Source organism: Sus scrofa, chromosome Y, assembly GCF_000003025.6.
Source record: "Sus scrofa isolate TJ Tabasco breed Duroc chromosome Y, Sscrofa11.1, whole genome shotgun sequence".
NCBI classification, from domain to species: domain Eukaryota; kingdom Metazoa; phylum Chordata; class Mammalia; order Artiodactyla; family Suidae; genus Sus; species Sus scrofa.
In genome coordinates this window covers 9,362,063-9,371,415 of record NC_010462.3, presented here as the reverse complement: position 1 = coordinate 9,371,415, position 9,353 = coordinate 9,362,063, and the positions used below count along the sequence as shown (strand labels likewise).

The following is a 9,353-nucleotide window of genomic DNA, read 5'->3' as shown; positions in this document are numbered from 1 at the left end:
CCTGAAAGGTGCAGGACTCCAAAATATTTGAAACTATGATACCATACCACACATGTATCTAGAGTATATAAAAAGATTTAAACTTACTTGATGAGTCTTTGTAAAGGGAAAAGGGAAGCCTTTTGGAATAGGTCAAAAGTGGCTTGAGGGGAGTTCCCGTCATGAAGCAGTGGTTAATGAATCTGACTAGGAAACATGAGGTTGCAGTTCGATCCCTGGTCTTGCTCAGTGGGTTAAGGATCCAGTGTTGCTGTGAGCTATGGTGTAGGTCACAGACGAGGCTCAGATCCCAAGTGGCTGTGACCCTGGTGTAGGCCGGTGGCTACAGCTCTGATTAGACCCCTAGCCTGGGAACCTCATGAGCAGCCCTAGAAAAGGCAAAAAGAAAAAAAAAAAAAAAAAAAAAAAGTGACTTGAGGAACCAGGGGGGCGAAAAGGAGACTGGCTTAGGTTTTTTTGTTTTGTTTTGTTTTTTCGTCATTTTAGGGCTGCACTTGCAGCTTATGGAAGTTCTCAGGATAGGGGTCAAAACAGAGATGCAGCTGCTGGCCTGCACCACAGCCACAGCAACATCAGATTCTTAACCCACTGAGCAAGGCCAGTGTTTGAACCTTCGTCCTGAGGGATGCTAGTCAGATTCATTTCTGCTGAACCATAATGGGAACTCCCTGGCTTAGGGGTTTTATTGTGCATTGAGAGGAGGGCTGAGGTAGGGAATTGCAGCTTGATTCTGCTGATATAAAAGGAGGTAGCACACACGCTTCAACATGTGCAGACAGACATAAAGGAGAGATGAGGCTTTAAATTGTGACAAACATCAAAAAATGGAGTTGTGCAGAAAGTTGTGCAACTAGCCCACAAGACTGAAATTTTCCCTTAAATAATTTCACAAAGAAATTCTCCTTAACTGGCTCCTGAAAGACAATCTCTGAAGCCTTAGAATAACATGTCTAATAAGAGTTTTTTTATATTCCTTAAGTCATAAATGAAACTATATCTGTTTGAACAGCTAGTTCATGGTAACAATGTTATTGTGGCCTATATCTATACACATTAAGCTCTAGACAATACTCTATGAGTCTGGCCTCTAGGAGACTGGACAATGAATACTTAAGTGATGTGCGTGCTGTGTGTTTTTTAGGTAACTGACACCAGAAACAACCTAGGATATCAAGACTCAAGTGAGCTTCTCTGGTGGCAATACTTTGTATGTGTTTTCATACATTATGACTGGGTTAATTAATTATTGTCTATGCAGTTGTGCTGGGAAATGACAACTGGACTCTTACACCTGACTTTTCCTGGACTTCAGTCAATGTGACTTTTTCCATTGATGGTTTGAATCTGTATTCTTACACTGTTAAAAAGAAAAGAGACAATTACCTCTCAAAATGAAGTCAGTAATGCTAAACCTTATACCCATGGCCACAGCAGGTCTCCAAGGTCCACAGCCACATTCAAGGGGGGGCTATCCATCACCCATCTTCCTGGGAACCTATTACCTATTACCTTCATAATTATTGCAGTTTCAAATTCTTCCAAGAGTGGAATTTTAAACCAATCCACCTGGAATTTATGATAAGCACTAGTGAGGGAAACTGCTTGATAAGATTCTCTAATTTTCCCTAAAGGAAAATTACTTGAAATAATTTACACTTTCAACATCCTTTTCCCCCACTTAGCTGCCTTAAAACCTTCCCTGGTGATGATGCAGTTTAAGGTTAAATCACTACTGGGCTCAGGTCCTGTTGTGACACATGTTGGATCCCTGGCTTGGGAACTTCCATATGTCAAGAGCTCCTTTTTCTTTGATACTCCTCAATCTTTTTTTTTTTTTTAGTAGAATCTGTTTTCCTTTTCACACAAACAGTGTCTTTATTTACTTTTTTTTTTTTCTCCCCCACACACAGCACATGGATTTCCTGGGACAGTGATCAGATTTGAGCTGCACTTGTGATCTATGTTGTAGCTGCAGCCATGCTGGATTCCTAACCTGCTGTGCCAAGCAAGGGATTTAACCTGCATCCCAATACTCCCAAGACACTGCCACTCCCGTTGTGCCACAGTGGGAAATCCTGATACTCCTTAATCTTGAGGAGAACAGATGTAAGACAAGAAAGAAATACTTGGGGTTCCCATTGTGGCTCAGAGGTTATGAACCCAACTAGAAACCATTACCCCTGGCCTTGCTCAGTGGGTTAAAGACCCAGTGTTGCTGTGAGCTGTCATGTAGGTCATAGACACAGCTGAGATCTGGCACTGGTTGTGTAAGCTGGCAGCTGCAGTTCCAATTCGATCCCTAGCCCAAGAACTTCCATATGCCGCAGGTGTGGCCCTAAAAAGAAGAAAAAGGGGGAGGGGGTATTTATTTTGGATAAAGATGTTAATCATAAACGCAGCAGATGAACTTAGTATTAGAATGAGAAAGTGTTATGGGTTTGCAGCTGAAGTCAGTAGAGGCAGAGTCCAGAGCATTGAGGCTTCAAGTAGGTTTGTTGGCCAGAAGAGAGCCAGGAACACTGAGGGAGGGCTCAGGCTCCTTGGCCTTAGGGCGTAGTAGGTTTTATCAGGGGCTTGTGGCTGAAGTAACCAGCAACAGAATCAGCATCAGGCTACACGGGAGGGAGAGGAAGAGAGGGGGAGAATGTTCCAAGATAGGGTGTAGGGTGAAGAAAATAAAGTCAGAATGCAGGACAGTCCATGTTGCAGAAGGGCAGATGGTTTGTTCTCAGCAAGATAAGGGGGTCAGCGGTTTGAGAGGTTTAATCTGGCTCTAAGATTTTTCTATTTTGTTAATAATAAGGAACAGGGGCAAATGCCTCTTCTTCTGTAGCTTCTTCTGTAGCTACTTCCTGCTGAACTGGTCATTGTTCAAGGGGTTTGGTTGGGAGGAGTCTGGTGATACTGGACCAACTGGAGAGCCAAGAAGGATTAGATCCACTTGTCAGTGATGGATTCGATCAATCTCTGTAAAAAATTGGTGAAAAGGTACGGTTGCAATGGCCCCACTGCTAAAAATAGTAGAAGAACCAGGGGATGAGGAAAAGTGCCAGCCAAGAGGAAACTGAGGTGGGGACCAGGGCCATGAGGTAACCTGTTCCATTAACCATATGGCTTATTCTCATAGGCATTTGATGCCCTCTTTGACTAGTCCTGACTCATTTTTATAAAAGGAGCAGTTTTCTTGTTTTTAGGACCATGCATGCAGCATATGGAGGTTCCCAGGCTAGGGGTCAAATCAGAGCTGTAGCCGCCAACCTACACCACAGCTCACAGCAACACTGGATTCTTAACCCACTTTGTAAGGCCAGGGATCGAAACTGCATCCTCGTGGATACTAGTTAGATTCATTTCTACTGAACCATGATGGGAACGTCATAAAAGCAGCAGTTTTCTTGAAGAGCTGCACAACATCCCCCATTTTCTGCGGTGAAGAGTTCAAGATCCCTTCTGTTTTGAAGGACAGCTGCTGCAATGGAATCTATTTGATCGTGAAAGTAAGTCATTTGATCTAATATTTCCTTCAGAGATTTAGCGATTGTTGAAGGAGGAGCAAGTATCTGCCACACCCATACCTGTTGCCCCTGTGACCTCTGCTGTAGCTATCTGGCCCCAGCCAGAAGAGGCAGGGGGGTGATGGCTCTTTTTGGTTTGATCAGTGTGGAAATAGGAATGGGAACAGGTTGAGATTCTAGAGTCATTTAATGGAGGGAGCTAGAAATGCCAGAATGCATGTTCCTGTCCAAATTGTGGGTAGATACACATAGGAGTTTTTGCCATACAAGGAAAAGATATCCTGGCTAAAATCTAGACATTCCATAAGATAATATGCTACCATGTGTTCTTATCTTTCAGATTCTCTACAATTACCACCCCTGCCTGACAGACACCACAGCTGAGAGAAGGGAAGAGACATGGCTATATGGTCTGCCCCCAAAGGCTGTAGGAGAATATCTTTTTCCCCCTTTGTAGGGGTGTGTGTTTCAATGTTTATTCATTGCTGGGCCAGGTCAAGAAATGCCTCGTATGGATAAGGGAATTTTAGCAATTGTCATTGGTCTGGATTAAACTGCCCTCCAGGATTGAGAGGGTATTGGCAATAGTAGAAACTGTTTTGGGTTAGCAGATTTCCCCAGAGTGCTATAGTTTGGGGGATCCTTTTATGGGCTCCTCTGGAAATTGAAAGTACATGGGGCATGGGGGAGGGGTGGCAAGTCAGTGGTGAGTTTACAAAAGCTAGGGTTCTATATCACTAAGGGTTTTTGGGCTTTTCTTTTTTCTATTTTTTGTCTTTGTAGAGCCATACCCGCAGCATATAGAGGTTCCCAGGCTAGGGGTTAAATCAGAGCTGTGGCTGCCTGCCTACACAGCCACAGCCACAGCAATGTGGGATCTAAACTGTGTCTGCAGCCTATCCCACAGCTCACAGCAATGCCAGATCCTTAAACCACTGAGCAAGGCCAGGTATTGAACGGGAGACATCATGGTTCCTAGTCAGATTTATTTCCATTGAGCCACGACAGGAACTCCCACAACTTTTTATAGATAGGATAGGGATATTATAAGGAGAGTGGGTAGACCCAAAATATTAGCCCTAAGAAAATGTTCAATGATAGGCTTTATTCCCCCTTAGGCCTCTTGGCTAACTGGGTGTTATACCTGGTTTAGGTAATGTGTAGGGTTTTAAATTTATGAGAACTGAAGGGTGATGGGTGGCAACTGTGGGAGTGGATTTGTCCCATATTTTTAGGTTTATATCAGTGAAAGACGGCTAGGGGAAGGTGTATAGGTAACAGAGTCTGGCTGGGATAAGCGGATAATTTTGAGTTCGGTTGGGTAGGGAACTGAATGTAGGTCTGGAATTTACTGACAATATCCCTCTGTATTGTGAGGGTAGGGCAGGTAGGAATTATTAGGAATGAGTGACAAAAGGTGGTGTTAAAGAGGGTGCAACTTAGGGGGCCTGTTTGTTTTGGTGTAATGGGAGTCTATTTATCTCAACAATAGAGATGGAGGAGTTACAGGCCTCAATGTGGTAATTAGGCAGTATTGAATATGATGTCCCCATATACAATAAGAAAGAAAGTCTTAGCTGCTACTGCCATAGGAACCCGAGGCTCTAGTGAGGTGAAGGGAAGATGAGGGCCTGGTGGCCTCAAGCCCATTAATCTTCTGTGGCCATTGCAGATTTGCCACAAGCTGCAGTGTAGATCATAGATGCAGCTTAGATCTGGTGTTGCTATAACTGTGGTGCAGACCAACAGCTGAAGCTATGATTTGACCTCTAGTTTGGGAACTTCCATATGTTGCTGGTGTGGCCCTAAAGAAGAAGAAAAAAAGAAATACTCATTTTGGATGGAGAGGGATGTTAATCATAAACCCAATAGATGAACTGTTTTAGGGGGACTTGGTTTTAAATCCCCACTCTCGTTTTATCTTTCCCCAATTCTTTCATAGGAAGTCACTCTGATTTTTTCCTGCTGAAACAGAATATACTCCTGCCTTAAATTGGGGAAAGCACACCAAATTAGAAATATTCCTGAGTTCCAGTCCTGGATCTAAGTCTTATATGATTAAGATCTCAGTCCCTTGATCTACCATGTTGGTGCAACAGACCCAGCTAGAAGTGGGAGGAGTGACAGCTGGAACGTTAATAAGATGTACAAATTCTGTAATGGGTATTGTAGTCTCAGGACAGCTTTTTGAAAACTATTGGTCTGGATTGAATAAAATGTTCTCAATGGCATATTTTCAGCCAACTAAAATGCCTGTAATTCCCTTTGATATACCACGCCGCTTACAGCCTCTGGAATGAAGATGTATTAGACAGATGTCTGAATTAGACTACAAGATTTTTGGCCCATGGTATACATATTGCTACTGTTTAGGATTTTTCAGAGAAATAGAGCTGATAGAATGCTTGTGAGTATGTATAAAGACATGTATTTTAAGGAATTTGACAAGAGAATTATGGAGGCTAACAAGTCCAAAAACTGCTGTGTTGTTGACAGCCTGGAGACTGAGAGAAGAGGCAATGTTCCAGCTGAAATTCCAGACTATTGGCTGCAGAATTCATTCTTGCTCAGGGGAGGTCAGTCTTTCTTGTTCTGTTTAGCTTTTAGCTAATTGGATGATGTCCACCCACATTAAGAAGGGACATTCACTTTATTCAAAGCCCACTGATACAAGAGTAAATCATATTTTAAAAAAACTCTCACAGGATCATCCAGAATAATGCTTGACCACATATCTGAGCACCATGGCCAGCCAATGTGACATATATAATTAATCATTACAAATTCATTCAGCTATTCAATAAAATACTTTTAGATGCTTCTGTGAAATATTTTGCAAATATGATTGTAGTGTCAAATGTTTTAAAAAGGCAGTTATCCTTGGTGTTCTCGATCTAAACAAGCAACTCTAAAAAAAGATATCTTCCTGGTGAAAGAGATTTGAAATGAAGCATGAGAGGATTTAACACAAAAGAGAGCCTCCATTTTTAGCTTTGAAAATTTAGGAGGTAAGGAATGCAAGTGGCTTCTAGGAGCTGAGAATAGCCCCATATTGACAGCCAACAAGGAAATGGCAACATTATTATGAAAATTGCAAGGAAAAAAAATTGCCCAACAATTTCAGTGAACTTTAGATTCTTTCCCAGAATATGCAGACAGGAAGTCAGTCTAGCCAACACCATGGCTTGAGCCTGTATGATCTTAAAAGAGGAGCATATCAACTTATACCTCTTCTTGTGACTTATAGAACTATGAATTAATAAACAGCTATTGTTATAAGCCACTAAATTTATACCATTGTTACATAGTGATTGAAAACTAATATATAGCCCATGCAATTCTTGCTGTCCAGGAGTACCTTCCCCAGTACTTGTCCTCTGTTTTGGTCCACTTGATCTCTGGATAAAGATATATCCGAGCCTAGTAATAGCCTATCTTGATGACTTGGAGACATAACCACTAATGGAGCAAACACACTAAAAAAAGAAAACTCTAAAAAATAATAATGACTAGTAAGTAATAGTACTACTGACTCATCTTGCCGTAGCCAAATGTACAATTAAGAAAATGTTTTCTAAAGATAAATAGAGGTTTCGTATATGTAGATTAATAACTCCAACTAAAAAAAATGCCCCAAATAAGTGTAATATCTTGGTATTCTTTATGACAATGCATTTACATATGGAATATTTCAAGATTTTTTTAAGTGCCTTCAATTATTAAATATTAATCTTTGAATTTAGTCATAGGTGTTGAGGACACATATTCTTATTAAATGTAGACATTCTATGTTCAAATTCTTTTGTTTGTTTATTTTCTTTTTTTTGTTAATTTTTTTATTATGTTCAAATTCCTGATAATTTCTTTTTTCAATCGTAAAAAATATTCTTTAGAAGGAGATTTTATTATAAGCTAAGGAAACGAACTTTCAGGGCCTCTCATCCTTCTGTGCTCCTCCCTACTCCCTGGGCTTTGTTCTGTGTGACGTGGCAGAAATGCCAAGAAAGTAACATTCAACAGTATCAAAAAGGTTTATTCTCTAAATATTTGAAGAAAACTGGAAAAACTTGAAAAAAGTGAACAGAAGCTATTAAATTTTAAAAATTAACAAAAAAATTAACTAGATGTAAAATTATTATTATTATTATTATTGTCTTTTTGCCTTTTTCGAGGACCACTCCTGTGGCACATGGAGGTTCCCAGGCTAGGGGTCTAATCAGAGCTGTAGCCTCTGGCCTACACCAGAGCCACAACAACGCGGGATACAAGCAGTGTCTGTGACCCACACCAGAGCTCACAGCACCTCTGGATCCTTAACCCAATGAGCAAGGCCAGGAATCAAACCCACAACCTCATGGCTCCTAGTCGGATTCATTAACCACTGAGCCATGACGGGAATTCCAATGTAAAATTATTAAGTGGGTACTAAAAAAGTTAAAAGTTTCATGTAGGAAGCAACCTCAAGAAATAGCTGCTAGTGTTGCTTTCCTTAGGATAGGTAACAAAGAAAAGAATTTAGAATTATTAGAACTTGAAGCTATGATGAGAGGGCCACAGAATGGAAAATGGGCACTGAGCAGTGAGGTACCATTGCCTGTCCTGTAGCCTCTGGGAATGTGATGAGGCTGGTTACATGAGTATTGGAAAAACTGCAAAAACAATTTCAGCTACCACCAAGAGAAGACAATTCTGATCCCATAGGAATAGGAACCTGATGGAAGTTCATAAAGAAAAATCAGAGAGAAATCTATTCTCCTTCCTCCAGCCTTTCAGCCTTTCTCTACTGCCTCTTTGTAGTAGAGCCTACTACTACTTTTTTTTTCAAAAGTATTAACATATTTTCCAAAGAAACTGCATCTTATTTGAAAGTTGGCATATATTTTAAATACTGTTCCATGTTATCACATTCAGATCTGCCAAACTGAAGAAAGTTTTATTTTAATCTTTTTTTTTTTTTTTTTTCCGTTTTGGAGTTCCTAGGCCAGAGATTGAATTTGAGCTGGAGCCGCAACCTGTGCCACAGCTGTGGCAATGTTGGATCCTTAACCCACTGAATTGTGCTGGGGAGCAAACACATATCCCTACTGCTACAGAGACACCATTGATCCTATTGTGCCAAGGCAGGTATGCCAGAAAAAAACTTTAAAATTGATAATACACTCATGGCTATGAAAAATCAAACAATTAAAAAAAATTGTAGAGTGAAAAGTCTTGTTCCCAACTTGTTCTTAACTTTTCTCTCTTCAAAAGTAACAAATTTCATTTATTTAAGGGAATGTTTTTCTCACTTACTCATTTTTTTTCCTGTTGTTGAATTCTAGGTTCATGCCACAGTGGTCAGAAAAGACGTTTGAAATAATTCCTATACTCTTAAATATGTCAGTGTTAGTTTTGTGCCCCAGTATGTGGTCAATTCTGGAGAATGTTCTGTGTGTACTTAGAGTATATATTCTGGTTTTGGGACAATGTAATATCCTGGAAAATGTCAATAAATCTTAACTGCTCTGTGGCATCATTTAGGATCTCTGTTGTCTTGTTAATTTTCCATCTACAGTACCTGTCCATTGATGTGAGTGGGGTGTTAACATCTATTACGATTGTATTCCCATCAAATTCTCCTTTTATGTCTGTTAGTATTTATTGTATGTATTTGGGTGCTCCTATATTATCAATGAGGGAAAATCCTTTTCTTGAACTGAACTTTTTACCATTATATGGTGTGCATTTTTATATTTCTTCATAGACTTCATTTAAAAGTCTATTTTGTCTAATACAAGTGTTGCAACTGATGCTTTCCTTTTGCCTGAAATCACTGTCTGCAAGAAATATCTTTTACCT

At 40.3% G+C, this 9,353-nt stretch overlaps 1 long non-coding RNA gene across 1 annotated transcript; it reads left to right on the top strand.

The window, feature by feature from the left end:
* On the top strand, positions 3,276-7,630 carry LOC106508250. Its single transcript, XR_001304977.2, has 3 exons — positions 3,276-3,497; positions 3,856-3,974; positions 6,012-7,630. It is a non-coding gene; the product is annotated as an uncharacterized LOC106508250 (long non-coding RNA).